Genomic DNA, 16280 nt, shown 5'->3' on the forward strand with positions numbered 1-16280 from the left:
GTCCTGGTTTGGACCTGGTTTAGACCTGGTTTAGACCTGGTTTAGTCATGGTTTAGACCTGGTTTAGACCTGGTTTAGACCTGGTTTAGTCCTGGTTTAGACCTGGTTTAGACCTGGTTTAGACCTGGTTTAGACCTGGTTTAGAACTGGTTTAGTCCTGGTTTAGTCCTGGTTTAGACCTGGTTTAGACCTGGTTTAGACCTGGTTTAGTCCTGGTTTAGTCCTGGTTTAGACCTGGTTTAGACCTGGTTTAGACCTGGTTTAGACCTGGTTTAGACCTGGTTTAGTCCTGGTTTAGACCTGGTTTAGTCCTGGTTTAGACCTGGTTTAGACCTGGTTTAGACCTGGTTTAGTCCTGGTTTAGACCTAGTTTAGTCATGGTTTAGTCCTGGTTTAGTCCTGGTTTAGACCTGGTTTAGACCTGGTTTAGACCTGGTTTAGTCCTGGTTTAGACCTAGTTTAGTCATGGTTTAGTCCTGGTTTAGTCCTGGTTTAGACCTGGTTTAGTCCTGGTTTAGACCTGGTTTAGTCCTGGTTTGGTCCTGGTTTAGTCCTAGTTTGGACCTGGTTTAGTCCTGGTTTAGACCTGGTTTAGTCCTGGTTTAGTCCTTGTTTGGACCTGGTTTAATCCTGGTTTGGACCTGGTTTATTTAGTCCTGGTTTAGTCCTGGTTTGGACCTAGTTTAGTCCTGGTTTAGTCCTGGTTTAATCCTGGTTTGGACCTGGTTTAGACCTGGTTTGGACCTGGTTTAGACCTGGTTTAGTCCTGGTTTAGATCTGGTTTAGACCTGGTTTATTCCTGGTTTAGTCCTGGTTTAGACCTGGTTTAGACCTGGTTTATTTCTGATTTAGACCTGGTTTAGTCCTGGTTTGGACCTGGTTTAGACCTGGTTTATTTCTGGTTTAGTCCTAGTTTAGACCTAGTTTAGTCCTGGTTTAGCTCTGGTTTAGATCTGGTTTAGACCTGGTTTAGACCTAGTTTGGACCTGGTTTAGATCTGGTTTTGACCTGGTTTTGACCTGGTTTAGCTCTGGTTTAGATCTGGTTTAGTCCTGGTTTAGTCCTGGTTTAGTTCTGGTGTAGTCCCAGTTTAGTCCTGGTTTAGTCCTTGTTTAGACCTGGTTTAGACCTGGTTTAGTTCTGGTTTAGACCTGGTTTAGTCCTGGTTTGGACCTAGTTTAGTCCTGGTTTAGTCCTGCTTTAGACCTTGTTTAGACCTGGTTTAGCTCTGGTTTAGATCTGGTTTAGACCTGGTTTAGTCCTGGTTTAGACCTGGTTTAGTCCTGGTTTAGTTCTGGTTTAGTCCTGGTTTGGACCTAGTTTAGACCTAGTTTAGTCCTGGTTTAGACCTGGTTTGGACCTGGTTTAGTCCTGGTTTAGTCCTGGTTTAGTCCTGGTTTAGTCCTGGTTTAGACCTGGTTTAGACCTGGTTTAGTCCTGGTTTAGTCCTGGTTTAGTCCTGGTTTAGACCTGGTTTATTTAGTCCTGGTTTAGTCCTGGTTTGGACCTAGTTTAGTCCTGGTTTAGTCCTGGTTTAGACCTGGTTTAATCCTGGTTTGGACCTGGTTTAGACCTGGTTTGGTCCTGGTTTAGATCTGGTTTAGACCTGGTTTAGACCTGGTTTAGTCCTGGTTTGGACCTGGTTTAGACCTGGTTTATTTCTGGTTTAGTCCTGGTGTAGTCCCGGTTTAGTCCCGGTTTAGTCCTTGTTTAGACCTGGTTTAGACCTGGTTTAGCTCTGGTTTAGATCTGGTTTAGACCTGGTTTTGACCTGGTTTAGCTCTGGTTTAGATCTGGTTTAGACCTGGTTTAGACCTAGTTTGGACCTGGTTTAGACCTGGTTTAGTCCTGGTTTAGTCCTGGTTTAGTCCTGGTTTAGTTCTGGTGTAGTCCCGGTTTAGTCCTGGTTTAGTCCTTGTTTAGACCTGGTTTAGACCTGGTTTAGTTCTGGTTTAGACCTGGTTTAGTCCTGGTTTGGACCTAGTTTAGTCCTGGTTTAGTCCTGGTTTAGACCTGGTTTAGTCCTGGTTTAGTTCTGGTTTAGTCCTGGTTTGGACCTAGTTTAGACCTAGTTTAGTCCTGGTTTAGACCTGGTTTGGACCTGGTTTAGTCCTGGTTTAGTCCTGGTTTAGACCTGGTTTAGACCTGGTTTAGACCTGGTTTAGTCATGGTTTAGACCTGGTTTAGATCTGGTTTAGACCTGGTTTAGACCTGGTTTAGACCTGGTTTAGTCCTGGTTTAGTCCTGGTTTAGACCTGGTTTAGACCTGGTTTAGACCTGGTTTAGACCTGGTTTAGTCCTGGTTTAGACCTGGTTTAGACCTGGTTTAGACCTGGTTTAGTCCTGGTTTGTACCTGGTTTAGACCTGGTTTAGACCTGGTTTAGACCTGGTTTAGTTCTGGTTTAGTCCTGGTTTGGACCTGGTTTAGACCTGGTTTAGACCTGGTTTAGACCTGGTTTAGACCTGGTTTAGTCCTGGTTTAGACCTGGTTTAGACCTGGTTTAGACCTGGTTTAGTCCTGGTTTAGTCCTGGTTTAGTCCTGGTTTAGACCTGGTTTAGACCTGGTTTGGACCTGGTTTAGACCTGGTTTAGTCCTGGTTTAGTCCTGGTTTAGTCCTGCTTTAGACCTGGTTTAGACCTGGTTTAGACCTGGTTTAGACCTGGTTTAAACCTGGTTTAGACCTGGTTTAGACCTGGTTTAGTCCTGGTTTAGTCCTGGTTTAGTCCTGGTTTAGTCCTGGTTTAGACCTGGTTTAGACCTGGTTTAGTCCTGGTTTAGTCCTGGTTTAGTCCTGGTTTAGTCCTGGTTTAGTCCTGGTTTAGACCTGGTTTGGACCTGGTTTAGTCCTGGTTTAGTCCTGGTTTAGACCTGGTTTAGACCTGGTTTAGTCCTGGTTTAGTCCTGGTTTAGTCCTGGTTTAGACCTGGTTTAGACCTGGTTTAGACCTGGTTTAGTCCTGGTTTAGACCTGGTTTAGACCTGGTTTAGACCTGGTTTAGTCCTGGTTTAGTCCGGGTGTAGTCCTGGTTTAGACCTGGTTTAGACCTGGTTTAGACCAGGTTTAGTCCTGGTTTAGACCTAGTTTAGTCCTGGTTTAGTCCTGGTTTAGACCTGGTTTAATCCTGGTTTGGACCTGGTTTAGACCTGGTTTGGTCCTGGTTTAGTCCTAGTTTGGACCTGGTTTAGTCCTGGTTTAGACCTGGTTTAGTCCTGGTTTAGTCCTTGTTTGGACCTGGTTTAATCCTGGTTTGGACCTGGTTTATTTAGTCCTGGTTTAGTCCTGGTTTGGACCTAGTTTAGTCCTGGTTTAGTCCTGGTTTGGACCTGGTTTAGACCTGGTTTATTTCTGGTTTAGTCCTAGTTTAGACCTAGTTTAGTCCTGGTTTAGCTCTGGTGTAGTCCCGGTTTAGTCTTGGTTTAGTCCTTGTTTAGACCTGGTTTAGACCTGGTTTGGACCTGGTTTGGTCCTGGTTTTGACCTGGTTTAGCTCTGGTTTAGATCTGGTGTAGTCCCGGTTTAGTCCTGGTTTAGCTCTGGTTTAGATCTGGTTTAGACCTGGTTTTGACCTGGTTTAGCTCTGGTTTAGATCTGGTTTAGACCTGGTTTAGACCTGGTTTAGATCTGGTTTGGACCTGGTTTAGACCTAGTTTGGACCTGGTTTAGACCTGGTTTAGTCCTGGTTTAGTCCTGGTTTAGTCCTGGTTTAGTTCTGGTGTAGTCCCGGTTTAGTCCTGGTTTAGTCCTTGTTTAGACCTGGTTTAGAACTGGTTTAGTTCTGGTTTAGACCTGGTTTAGTCCTGGTTTGGACCTAGTTTAGTCCTGGTTTAGTCCTGCTTTAGACCTTGTTTAGACCTGGTTTAGCTCTGGTTTAGATCTGGTTTAGACCTGGTTTAGACCTGGTTTAGTCCTGGTTTAGACCTGGTTTAGACCTGGTTTAGTCCTGGTTTAGTTCTGGTTTAGACCTGGTTTAGTCCTGGTTTGGACCTGGTTTAGACCTGGTTTAGACCTGGTTTAGTCATGGTTTAGACCTGGTTTAGACCTGGTTTAGACCTGGTTTAGTCCTGGTTTAGACCTGGTTTAGACCTGGTTTAGACCTGGTTTAGACCTGGTTTAGTCCTGGTTTAGTCCTGGTTTAGAACTGGTTTAGTCCTGGTTTAGTCCTGGTTTAGACCTGGTTTAGACCTGGTTTAGACCTGGTTTAGTCCTGGTTTAGTCCTGGTTTAGACCTGGTTTAGACCTGGTTTAGACCTGGTTTAGACCTAGTTTGGACCTGGTTTAGACCTGGTTTGGTCCTGGTTTAGATCTGGTTTAGATCTGGTTTATTCCTGGTTTAGTTCTGGTTTAGTTCTGGTTTAGACCTGGTTTAGTCCTGGTTTGGACCTGGTTTAGACCTGGTTTATTTCTGGTTTAGTCCTAGTTTAGACCTAGTTTAGTCCTGGTTTAGACCTGGTTTAGTCATGGTTTAGTCCTGGTTTAGTCCTGGTTTAGACCTGGTTTAGACCTGGTTTAGACCTGGTTTAGACCTGGTTTAGTCCTGGTTTAGACCTGGTTTAGACCTGGTTTGGACCTGGTTTAGTCCTGGTGTAGTCCTGGTTTAGTCCTGGTTTAGACCTGGTTTAGACCTGGTTTAGTCCTGGTTTAGACCTAGTTTATTCCTGGTTTAGTCCTGGTTTAGACCTGGTTTAATCCTGGTTTGGACCTGGTTTATTTAGTCCTGGTTTAGTCCTGGTTTGGTCCTGGTTTAGTCCTAGTTTGGACCTGGTTTAGTCCTGGTTTAGACCTGGTTTAGTCCTGGTTTAGTCCTTGTTTGGACCTGGTTTAATCCTGGTTTGGACCTGGTTTATTTAGTCCTGGTTTAGACCTGGTTTGGACCTAGTTTAGTCCTGGTTTAGTCCTGGTTTAATCCTGGTTTGGACCTGGTTTAGACCTAGTTTGGACATGGTTTAGACCTGGTTTAGTCCTGGTTTAGATCTGGTTTAGACCTGGTTTATTCCTGGTTTAGTCCTGGTTTAGACCTGGTTTAGACCTGGTTTATTTCTGATTTAGACCTGGTTTAGTCCTGGTTTGGACCTGGTTTAGACCTGGTTTATTTCTGGTTTAGTCCTAGTTTAGACCTAGTTTAGTCCTGGTTTAGCTCTGGTTTAGATCTGGTTTAGACCTAGTTTGGACCTGGTTTAGCTCTGGTTTAGATCTGGTTTAGACCTGGTTTAGACCTAGTTTGGACCTGGTTTAGATCTGGTTTTGACCTGGTTTTGACCTGGTTTAGCTCTGGTTTAGATCTGGTTTAGTTCTGGTTTAGTCCTGGTTTAGTTCTGGTGTAGTCCCGGTTTAGTCCTGGTTTAGTCCTTGTTTAGACCTGGTTTAGACCTGGTTTAGTTCTGGTTTAGCTCTGGTTTAGATCTGGTTTAGACCTGGTTTAGACCTGGTTTAGTCCTGGTTTAGACCTGGTTTAGTCCTGGTTTAGTTCTGGTTTAGTCCTGGTTTGGACCTAGTTTAGACCTAGTTTAGTCCTGGTTTAGACCTGGTTTGGACCTGGTTTAGTCCTGGTTTAGTCCTGGTTTAGACCTGGTTTAGACCTGGTTTAGACCTGGTTTAGTCCTGGTTTAGTCCTGGTTTATTCTTGGTTTAGACCTGGTTTAGACCTAGTTTAGTCCTGGTTTAGTCCTGGTTTATTCTTGGTTTAGACCTGGTTTAGACCTAGTTTAGTCCTGGTTTAGTCCTGGTTTATTCTTGGTTTAGACCTGGTTTAGACCTAGTTTAGTCCTGGTTTAGTCCTGGTTTAGTCCTGGTTTAGACCTGGTTTAGTCCTGGTTTAGTCCTGGTTTAGTCCTGGTTTGGACCTAGTTAGTCCTTTTTTAGCTCTGGTTTAGTCCTGGTTTAGACCTGGTTTAGACCTGGTTTAGACCTGGTTTAGTCCTGGTTTAGTCCTGGTTTAGTCCTGGTTTGGACCTAGTTAGTCCTTTTTTAGCTCTGGTTTAGTCCTGGTTTAGACCTGGTTTAGACCTGGTTTAGTTCTGGTGTAGTCCTGGTTTAGACCTGGTTTAGTCCTGGTTTAGACCTGGTTTAGTCCTGGTTTGGACCTGGTTTGGACCTGGTTTAGTCCTGGTTTTGTCCTAGTTTGGACCTAGTTTAGTCCTGGTTTAGTCCAAGTTTAGACCTGGTTTGGACCTGGTTTAGTCCTGGTTTGGACCTAGTTTAGTCCTGGTTTAGACCTGGTTTAGACCTGGTTTAGTCCTGGTTTAGACCTAGTTTAGTCCTGATTTAGACCTGGTTTAGTCCTGGTTTAGTCCTGGTTTAGTCCTGGTTTGGACCTAGTTAGTCCTTTTTTAGCTCTGGTTTAGTCCTGGTTTAGACCTGGTTTAGACCTGGTTTAGACCTGGTTTAGTCCTGGTTTAGTCCTGGTTTAGTCCTGGTTTGGACCTAGTTAGTCCTTTTTTAGCTCTGGTTTAGTCCTGGTTTAGACCTGGTTTAGACCTGGTTTAGTTCTGGTGTAGTCCTGGTTTAGACCTGGTTTAGTCCTGGTTTAGACCTGGTTTAGTCCTGGTTTGGACCTGGTTTGGACCTGGTTTAGTCCTGGTTTTGTCCTAGTTTGGACCTAGTTTAGTCCTGGTTTAGTCCAAGTTTAGACCTGGTTTGGACCTGGTTTAGTCCTGGTTTGGACCTAGTTTAGTCCTGGTTTAGACCTGGTTTAGACCTGGTTTAGTCCTGGTTTAGTCCTGGTTTAGTCCTGGTTTAGCTCTGGTTTAGTCCTGGTTTAGTCCTGGTTTAGCTCTGGTTTAGTCCTGGTTTAGTCCTGGTTTAGTCCTGGTTTATTCCTGGTTTAGTCCTGGTTTAGCTCTGGTTTAGTCCTGGTTTAGTCCTGGTTTAGTCCTGGTTTAGACCTGGTTTAGACCTGGTTTAGTCCTGGTTTAGTCCTGGTTTAGTCCTGGTTTAGTCCTGGTTTAGCTCTGGTTTAGTCCTGGTTTAGACCTGGTTTAGTCCTGGTTTAGTCCTAGTTTAGTCCAGGTTTAGTCCAGGTTTAGACCTGGTTTGGACCTGGTTTAGTCCTGGTTTGGACCTAGTTTAGTCCTGGTTTAGTCCTAGTTTAGACCTAGTTTAGTCCAGGTTTAGTCCAGGTTTAGACCTGGTTTGGACCTGGTTTAGTCCTGGTTTGGACCTAGTTTAGTCCTGGTTTAGTCCTGGTTTAGTCCTGGTTTAGTCCTGGTTTAGACCTGGTTTAGACCTGGTTAAGTCCTGGTTTAGTCCTGGTTTAGTCCTGGTTTAGTCCTGGTTTAGTCCTGGTTTAGTCCAGGTTTAGTCCAGGTTTAGACCTGGTTTGGACCTAGTTTAGTCCTGGTTTAGTCCTAGTTTAGACCTAGTTTAGTCCTGGTTTAGCTCTGGTTTAGTCCTGGTTTAGACCTGGTTTGGACCTGGTTTAGACCTGGTTTGGTCCTGGTTTAGTCCTAGTTTGGACCTGGTTTAGTCCTGGTTTAGACCTGGTTTAGTCCTGGTTTAGTCCTTGTTTGGACCTGGTTTAATCCTGGTTTGGACCTGGTTTAGTCCTGGTTTAGTCCTTGTTTGGACCTGGTTTAATCCTGGTTTGGACCTGGTTTATTTAGTCCTGGTTTAGTCCTGGTTTGGACCTAGTTTAGTCCTGGTTTAGTCCTGGTTTGGACCTGGTTTAGACCTGGTTTATTTCTGGTTTAGTCCTAGTTTAGACCTAGTTTAGTCCTGGTTTAGCTCTGGTGTAGTCCCGGTTTAGTCTTGGTTTAGTCCTTGTTTAGACCTGGTTTAGACCTGGTTTGGACCTGGTTTGGTCCTGGTTTTGACCTGGTTTAGCTCTGGTTTAGATCTGGTGTAGTCCCGGTTTAGTCCTGGTTTAGCTCTGGTTTAGATCTGGTTTAGACCTGGTTTTGACCTGGTTTAGCTCTGGTTTAGATCTGGTTTAGACCTGGTTTAGACCTGGTTTAGATCTGGTTTGGACCTGGTTTAGACCTAGTTTGGACCTGGTTTAGACCTGGTTTAGTCCTGGTTTAGTCCTGGTTTAGTCCTGGTTTAGTTCTGGTGTAGTCCCGGTTTAGTCCTGGTTTAGTCCTTGTTTAGACCTGGTTTAGAACTGGTTTAGTTCTGGTTTAGACCTGGTTTAGTCCTGGTTTGGACCTAGTTTAGTCCTGGTTTAGTCCTGCTTTAGACCTTGTTTAGACCTGGTTTAGCTCTGGTTTAGATCTGGTTTAGACCTGGTTTAGACCTGGTTTAGTCCTGGTTTAGACCTGGTTTAGACCTGGTTTAGTCCTGGTTTAGTTCTGGTTTAGACCTGGTTTAGTCCTGGTTTGGACCTGGTTTAGACCTGGTTTAGACCTGGTTTAGTCATGGTTTAGACCTGGTTTAGACCTGGTTTAGACCTGGTTTAGTCCTGGTTTAGACCTGGTTTAGACCTGGTTTAGACCTGGTTTAGACCTGGTTTAGTCCTGGTTTAGTCCTGGTTTAGAACTGGTTTAGTCCTGGTTTAGTCCTGGTTTAGACCTGGTTTAGACCTGGTTTAGACCTGGTTTAGTCCTGGTTTAGTCCTGGTTTAGACCTGGTTTAGACCTGGTTTAGACCTGGTTTAGACCTAGTTTGGACCTGGTTTAGACCTGGTTTGGTCCTGGTTTAGATCTGGTTTAGATCTGGTTTATTCCTGGTTTAGTTCTGGTTTAGTTCTGGTTTAGACCTGGTTTAGTCCTGGTTTGGACCTGGTTTAGACCTGGTTTATTTCTGGTTTAGTCCTAGTTTAGACCTAGTTTAGTCCTGGTTTAGACCTGGTTTAGTCATGGTTTAGTCCTGGTTTAGTCCTGGTTTAGACCTGGTTTAGACCTGGTTTAGACCTGGTTTAGACCTGGTTTAGTCCTGGTTTAGACCTGGTTTAGACCTGGTTTGGACCTGGTTTAGTCCTGGTGTAGTCCTGGTTTAGTCCTGGTTTAGACCTGGTTTAGACCTGGTTTAGTCCTGGTTTAGACCTAGTTTATTCCTGGTTTAGTCCTGGTTTAGACCTGGTTTAATCCTGGTTTGGACCTGGTTTATTTAGTCCTGGTTTAGTCCTGGTTTGGTCCTGGTTTAGTCCTAGTTTGGACCTGGTTTAGTCCTGGTTTAGACCTGGTTTAGTCCTGGTTTAGTCCTTGTTTGGACCTGGTTTAATCCTGGTTTGGACCTGGTTTATTTAGTCCTGGTTTAGACCTGGTTTGGACCTAGTTTAGTCCTGGTTTAGTCCTGGTTTAATCCTGGTTTGGACCTGGTTTAGACCTAGTTTGGACATGGTTTAGACCTGGTTTAGTCCTGGTTTAGATCTGGTTTAGACCTGGTTTATTCCTGGTTTAGTCCTGGTTTAGACCTGGTTTAGACCTGGTTTATTTCTGATTTAGACCTGGTTTAGTCCTGGTTTGGACCTGGTTTAGACCTGGTTTATTTCTGGTTTAGTCCTAGTTTAGACCTAGTTTAGTCCTGGTTTAGCTCTGGTTTAGATCTGGTTTAGACCTAGTTTGGACCTGGTTTAGCTCTGGTTTAGATCTGGTTTAGACCTGGTTTAGACCTAGTTTGGACCTGGTTTAGATCTGGTTTTGACCTGGTTTTGACCTGGTTTAGCTCTGGTTTAGATCTGGTTTAGTTCTGGTTTAGTCCTGGTTTAGTTCTGGTGTAGTCCCGGTTTAGTCCTGGTTTAGTCCTTGTTTAGACCTGGTTTAGACCTGGTTTAGTTCTGGTTTAGCTCTGGTTTAGATCTGGTTTAGACCTGGTTTAGACCTGGTTTAGTCCTGGTTTAGACCTGGTTTAGTCCTGGTTTAGTTCTGGTTTAGTCCTGGTTTGGACCTAGTTTAGACCTAGTTTAGTCCTGGTTTAGACCTGGTTTGGACCTGGTTTAGTCCTGGTTTAGTCCTGGTTTAGACCTGGTTTAGACCTGGTTTAGACCTGGTTTAGTCCTGGTTTAGTCCTGGTTTATTCTTGGTTTAGACCTGGTTTAGACCTAGTTTAGTCCTGGTTTAGTCCTGGTTTATTCTTGGTTTAGACCTGGTTTAGACCTAGTTTAGTCCTGGTTTAGTCCTGGTTTATTCTTGGTTTAGACCTGGTTTAGACCTAGTTTAGTCCTGGTTTAGTCCTGGTTTAGTCCTGGTTTAGACCTGGTTTAGTCCTGGTTTAGTCCTGGTTTAGTCCTGGTTTGGACCTAGTTAGTCCTTTTTTAGCTCTGGTTTAGTCCTGGTTTAGACCTGGTTTAGACCTGGTTTAGACCTGGTTTAGTCCTGGTTTAGTCCTGGTTTAGTCCTGGTTTGGACCTAGTTAGTCCTTTTTTAGCTCTGGTTTAGTCCTGGTTTAGACCTGGTTTAGACCTGGTTTAGTTCTGGTGTAGTCCTGGTTTAGACCTGGTTTAGTCCTGGTTTAGACCTGGTTTAGTCCTGGTTTGGACCTGGTTTGGACCTGGTTTAGTCCTGGTTTTGTCCTAGTTTGGACCTAGTTTAGTCCTGGTTTAGTCCAAGTTTAGACCTGGTTTGGACCTGGTTTAGTCCTGGTTTGGACCTAGTTTAGTCCTGGTTTAGACCTGGTTTAGACCTGGTTTAGTCCTGGTTTAGACCTAGTTTAGTCCTGATTTAGACCTGGTTTAGTCCTGGTTTAGTCCTGGTTTAGTCCTGGTTTGGACCTAGTTAGTCCTTTTTTAGCTCTGGTTTAGTCCTGGTTTAGACCTGGTTTAGACCTGGTTTAGACCTGGTTTAGTCCTGGTTTAGTCCTGGTTTAGTCCTGGTTTGGACCTAGTTAGTCCTTTTTTAGCTCTGGTTTAGTCCTGGTTTAGACCTGGTTTAGACCTGGTTTAGTTCTGGTGTAGTCCTGGTTTAGACCTGGTTTAGTCCTGGTTTAGACCTGGTTTAGTCCTGGTTTGGACCTGGTTTGGACCTGGTTTAGTCCTGGTTTTGTCCTAGTTTGGACCTAGTTTAGTCCTGGTTTAGTCCAAGTTTAGACCTGGTTTGGACCTGGTTTAGTCCTGGTTTGGACCTAGTTTAGTCCTGGTTTAGACCTGGTTTAGACCTGGTTTAGTCCTGGTTTAGTCCTGGTTTAGTCCTGGTTTAGCTCTGGTTTAGTCCTGGTTTAGTCCTGGTTTAGCTCTGGTTTAGTCCTGGTTTAGTCCTGGTTTAGTCCTGGTTTATTCCTGGTTTAGTCCTGGTTTAGCTCTGGTTTAGTCCTGGTTTAGTCCTGGTTTAGTCCTGGTTTAGACCTGGTTTAGACCTGGTTTAGTCCTGGTTTAGTCCTGGTTTAGTCCTGGTTTAGTCCTGGTTTAGCTCTGGTTTAGTCCTGGTTTAGACCTGGTTTAGTCCTGGTTTAGTCCTAGTTTAGTCCAGGTTTAGTCCAGGTTTAGACCTGGTTTGGACCTGGTTTAGTCCTGGTTTGGACCTAGTTTAGTCCTGGTTTAGTCCTAGTTTAGACCTAGTTTAGTCCAGGTTTAGTCCAGGTTTAGACCTGGTTTGGACCTGGTTTAGTCCTGGTTTGGACCTAGTTTAGTCCTGGTTTAGTCCTGGTTTAGTCCTGGTTTAGTCCTGGTTTAGACCTGGTTTAGACCTGGTTAAGTCCTGGTTTAGTCCTGGTTTAGTCCTGGTTTAGTCCTGGTTTAGTCCTGGTTTAGTCCAGGTTTAGTCCAGGTTTAGACCTGGTTTGGACCTAGTTTAGTCCTGGTTTAGTCCTAGTTTAGACCTAGTTTAGTCCTGGTTTAGCTCTGGTTTAGTCCTGGTTTAGACCTGGTTTTGACCTGGTTTAGTTCTGGTTTAGACCTAGTTTAGTCCTGGTTTAGCTCTGGTTTAGTTCTGGTTTAGTCCTGGTTTAGTCCTGGTTTAAACCTGGTTTAGTCCAGGTTTAGTTCCTGTTTGGACCTGGTTTCGACCTGGTTTAGTCCTGGTTTAGTCCTGGTTTAGTCCTGGTTTAGTCCTGGTTTAAACCTGGTTTAGTCCTGGTTTAGTCCTGATTTAGACCTGGTTTAGACCTGGTTTCGACCTGATTTAGTCCTGGTTTCGACCTGGTTTAGTCCTGGTTTAGTCCTGGTTTAGACCTGGTTTAGTTCAGGTTTAGACCTGGTTTAGTCCTTGTTTAGTCCTGGTTTAGACCTGGTTTAGTCCTAGTTTAGACCTGGTTTAGAACTGGTTTAGTTCTGGTTTGGTCCTGGTTTAGTCCTGGTTTAGACCTGGTTTAGTTCTGGTTTAGTTCTGGTTTAGACCTGGTTTAGTCCTGGTTTAGTCCTGGTTTAGTCCTGGTTTGGACCTAGTTTAGTCCTTGTTTAGCTCTGGTTTAGATCTGGTTTAGACCTGGTTTAGATCTGGTTTAGACCTGGTTTAGACCTGGTTTGGACCTAGTTTAGTCCTGGTTTAGACCTGGTTTAGACCTGGTTTAGTCCTGGTTTGGACCTAGTTTAGTCCTGGTTTAGTCCTGGTTTAGTCCTGGTTTAGTCCTGGTTTAGACCTGGTTTAGTCCTGGTTTAGTCCTGGTTTAGTCCTGGTTTAGACCTGGTTTAGTCCTGGTTAAGTCCTGGTTTAGTCCTGGTTTAGACCTGGTTTAGACCTGGTTGAGTCCTGGTTTAATCCTGGTTTAGTCCTGGTTTAGTCCTGGTTTAGTCCTAGTTAAGACCTGGTTTAGTCCTAGTTTAGACCTGGTTTGGACCTGGTTTAGTCCTAGTTTGGACCTAGTTTAGTCCTGGTTTAGACCTGGTTTAGACCTGGTTTAGTCCTGGTTTGGACCTAGTTTAGTCCTGGTTTAGTCCTGGTTTAGTCCTGGTTTAGTCCTGGTTTAGACCTGGTTTAGTCCTGGTTTAGTCCTGGTTTAGTCCTGATTTAGACCTGGTTAAGTCCTGGTTTAGTCCTGGTTTAGACCTGGTTTAGACCTGGTTTAGTCCTGGTTTAGTCCTGGTTTAGTCCTGGTTTAGTCCTGGTTTAGTCCTGGTTTAGACCTAGTTTAGTCCAGGTTTAGTCCTGGTTTGGACCTGGTTTAGTCCTAGTTTGGACCTAGTTTAGTCCTGGTTTAGACCTGGTTTAGACCTGGTTTAGTCCTGGTTTGGACCTAGTTTAGTCCTGGTTTAGTCCTGGTTTAGTCCTGGTTTAGTCCTGGTTTAGTCCTGGTTTAGTCCTGGTTTAGTCCTGATTTAGACCTGGTTTAGTCCTGGTTAAGTCCTGGTTTAGTCCTGGTTTAGACTTGGTTTAGACCTGGTTTAGTCCTGGTTTAGTCCTGGTTTAGTCCTGGTTTAGTCCTAGTTTAGACCTAGTTTAGTCCAGGTTTAGTCCTGGTTTGGACCTGGTTTAGTCCTAGTTTGGACCTAGTTTAGTCCTGGTTTAGACCTGGTTTAGTCCTGGTTTGGACCTAGTTTAGTCCTGGTTTAGTCCTGGTTTAGTCCTGGTTTAGACCTGGTTTAGTCCTGGTTTAGTCCTGGTTTAGTCCTGGTTTAGACCTGGTTTAGTCCTGGTTAAGTCCTGGTTTAGTCCTGGTTTAGACCTGGTTTAGACCTGGTTTAGTCCTGGTTTAGTCCTGGTTTAGACCTGGTTTAGTCCTGGTTTAGTCCTGGTTTAGTCCTGGTTTAGACCTGGTTTAGTCCTGGTTTAGTCCTGGTTTAGACCTGGTTTAGTCCTGGTTTGGACCTAGTTTAGTCCTGGTTTAGTCCTGGTTTAGACCTGGTTTAGTCCTGGTTTGGACCTAGTTTAGTCCTGGTTTAGTCCTGGTTTAGTCCTGGTTTAGTCCTGGTTTAGTCCTGGTTTAGACCTGGTTTAGACCTGCTTTAGTCCTGGTTTAGTCCTGGTTTAGTCCTGGTTAAGTCCTGGTTTAGTCCTGGTTTAGTTCTGGTTTAGACCTGGTTTAGTCCTGGTTTAGTCCTGGTTTAGTTCTGGTTTAGACCTGGTTTAGTCCTGGTTTAGTCCTGGTTTAGTCCTGGTTTAGTCCTGGTTTAGTCCTGGTTTAGTTCTGGTTTAGTCCTGGTTTAGTCCTGGTTTAGACCTGGTTTAGTCCTGGTTTAGTCCTGGTTTAGACCTGGTTTAGTCCTGGTTTAGTCCTGGTTTAGTCCTGGTTTAGACCTGGTTTAGTCCTGGTTTAGACCTGGTTTAGTCCTGGTTTAGTCCTGGTTTAGTTCTGGTTAAGTCCTGGTTTAGTCCTGGTTTAGTCCTGGTTTAGTTCTGGTTTAGTCCTGGTTTAGTCCTGGTTTAGTCCTGATTTAGACCTGGTTTAGTCCTGGTTAAGTCCTGGTTTAGTCCTGGTTTAGACTTGGTTTAGACCTGGTTTAGTCCTGGTTTAGTCCTGGTTTAGTCCTGGTTTAGTCCTAGTTTAGACCTAGTTTAGTCCAGGTTTAGTCCTGGTTTGGACCTGGTTTAGTCCTAGTTTGGACCTAGTTTAGTCCTGGTTTAGACCTGGTTTAGTCCTGGTTTGGACCTAGTTTAGTCCTGGTTTAGTCTTGGTTTAGTCCTGGTTTAGACCTGGTTTAGTCCTGGTTTAGTCCTGGTTTAGTCCTGGTTTAGACCTGGTTTAGTCCTGGTTAAGTCCTGGTTTAGTCCTGGTTTAGACCTGGTTTAGACCTGGTTTAGTCCTGGTTTAGTCCTGGTTTAGACCTGGTTTAGTCCTGGTTTAGTCCTGGTTTAGTCCTGGTTTAGACCTGGTTTAGTCCTGGTTTAGTCCTGGTTTAGACCTGGTTTAGTCCTGGTTTGGACCTAGTTTAGTCCTGGTTTAGTCCTGGTTTAGACCTGGTTTAGTCCTGGTTTGGACCTAGTTTAGTCCTGGTTTAGTCCTGGTTTAGTCCTGGTTTAGTCCTGGTTTAGACCTGGTTTAGACCTGCTTTAGTCCTGGTTTAGTCCTGGTTTAGTCCTGGTTAAGTCCTGGTTTAGTCCTGGTTTAGTTCTGGTTTAGACCTGGTTTAGTCCTGGTTTAGTCCTGGTTTAGTTCTGGTTTAGACCTGGTTTAGTCCTGGTTTAGTCCTGGTTTAGTCCTGGTTTAGTCCTGGTTTAGTCCTGGTTTAGTTCTGGTTTAGTCCTGGTTTAGTCCTGGTTTAGACCTGGTTTAGTCCTGGTTTAGTCCTGGTTTAGACCTGGTTTAGTCCTGGTTTAGTCCTGGTTTAGTCCTGGTTTAGACCTGGTTTAGTCCTGGTTTAGACCTGGTTTAGTCCTGGTTTAGTCCTGGTTTAGTTCTGGTTTAGTCCTGGTTTAGACCTGGTTTAGTCCTGGTTTAGTTCTGGTTTAGTCCTGGTTTAGTCCTGGTTTAGTTCTGGTTTAGTCCTGGTTTAGTCCTGGTTTAGTTCTGGTTTAGTCCTGGTTTGACATTTTATAAATGTCCATTTAAATCTTGTTTTAATTCAAATAAAGTAAAAACAGGATAAATACTGAATTCTTTGACTCACTTTCTCTGGTTGAAGCTTTTTCCACAGAAGCAGAAGATTTTCTGGTTTAGACGTTTGAACTGAAGCTGGAGCTTTTATATATGTTCACCTCCTGCTCAAGCTCCTCCTCCTCTTCAAGCTCCTCCTCCTCTTCAAGCTCCTCCTCCTCTTCAAGCTCCTCCTCCTCTTCAAGCTCCTCCTCCTCTTCAAGCTCCTCCTCCTCTTCAAGCTCCTCCTCCTCTTCAAGCTCCTCCTCCTCTTCAAGCTCCTCCTCCTCTTCAAGCTCCTCCTCCTCTTCAAGCTCCTCTTCTTCAAGCTCCTCCTCCTCTTCAAGCTCCTCCTCCTCTTCAAGCTCCTCCTCTTCTTCAAGCTCCTCCTCCTCTTCAAGCTCCTCCTCCTCTTCAAGCTCCTCCTCCTCTTCAAGCTCCTCCTCCTCTTCAAGCTCCTCCTCCTCTTCAAGCTCCTCTTCTTCAAGCTCCTCCTCCTCTTCAAGCTCCTCCTCCTCTTCAAGCTCCTCCTCTTCTTCAAGCTCCTCCTCCTCTTCAAGCTCCTCCTCCTCTTCAAGCTCCTCCTCCTCTTCAAGCTCCTCCTCCTCTTCAAGCTCCTCCTCTTCTTCAAGCTCCTCCTCCTCTTCAAGCTCCTCCTCCTCTTCAAGCTCCTCCTCTTCTTCAAGCTCCTCCTCCTGCTCCTCCTTCTCTCTTCTCTCTAGACCCTCTAGAGGGTCCGTTCGTGTGGTCAGTTTGACTCGTGTTCGTGTGGTCAGTTTGACTCGTGTTCGTGTGGTCAGTTTGGCTCGTGTTGGTGTGGTCAGTTTGACTCGTGTTCGTGTGGTCAGTTTGACTCGTGTTCGTGTGGTCAGTTTGACTCGTGTCTGTGTGGTCAGTTTGACTCGTGTTCGTGTGGTCAGTTTGACTCGTGTTGGTGTGGTCAGTTTGGCTCGTGTTCGTGTG

The 16280-nt window shown here is 44.7% G+C and overlaps 1 protein-coding gene across 1 annotated transcript in view; it reads right to left on the bottom strand.

The window, feature by feature from the left end:
- The window catches only part of mlnl (motilin-like), a 77222-nt gene extending 61846 nt beyond the window's left edge, over positions 1–15376 (bottom strand). The window contains exon 1 of the mRNA XM_072437735.1: positions 15352–15376. The gene's annotated coding sequence lies outside the window, so the exon portion shown is untranslated. The remainder of the gene's footprint in view (positions 1–15351) is intronic.
- Between the last annotated feature and the right edge of the window lie 904 nt (positions 15377–16280).

Source organism: Eucyclogobius newberryi, unplaced genomic scaffold, assembly GCF_026437365.1.
Source record: "Eucyclogobius newberryi isolate DKJ021-1_F unplaced genomic scaffold, fEucNew1.0.hap1 SCAF_85, whole genome shotgun sequence".
In the NCBI taxonomy this organism is placed as follows: Eukaryota; Metazoa; Chordata; class Actinopteri; order Gobiiformes; family Gobiidae; genus Eucyclogobius; species Eucyclogobius newberryi.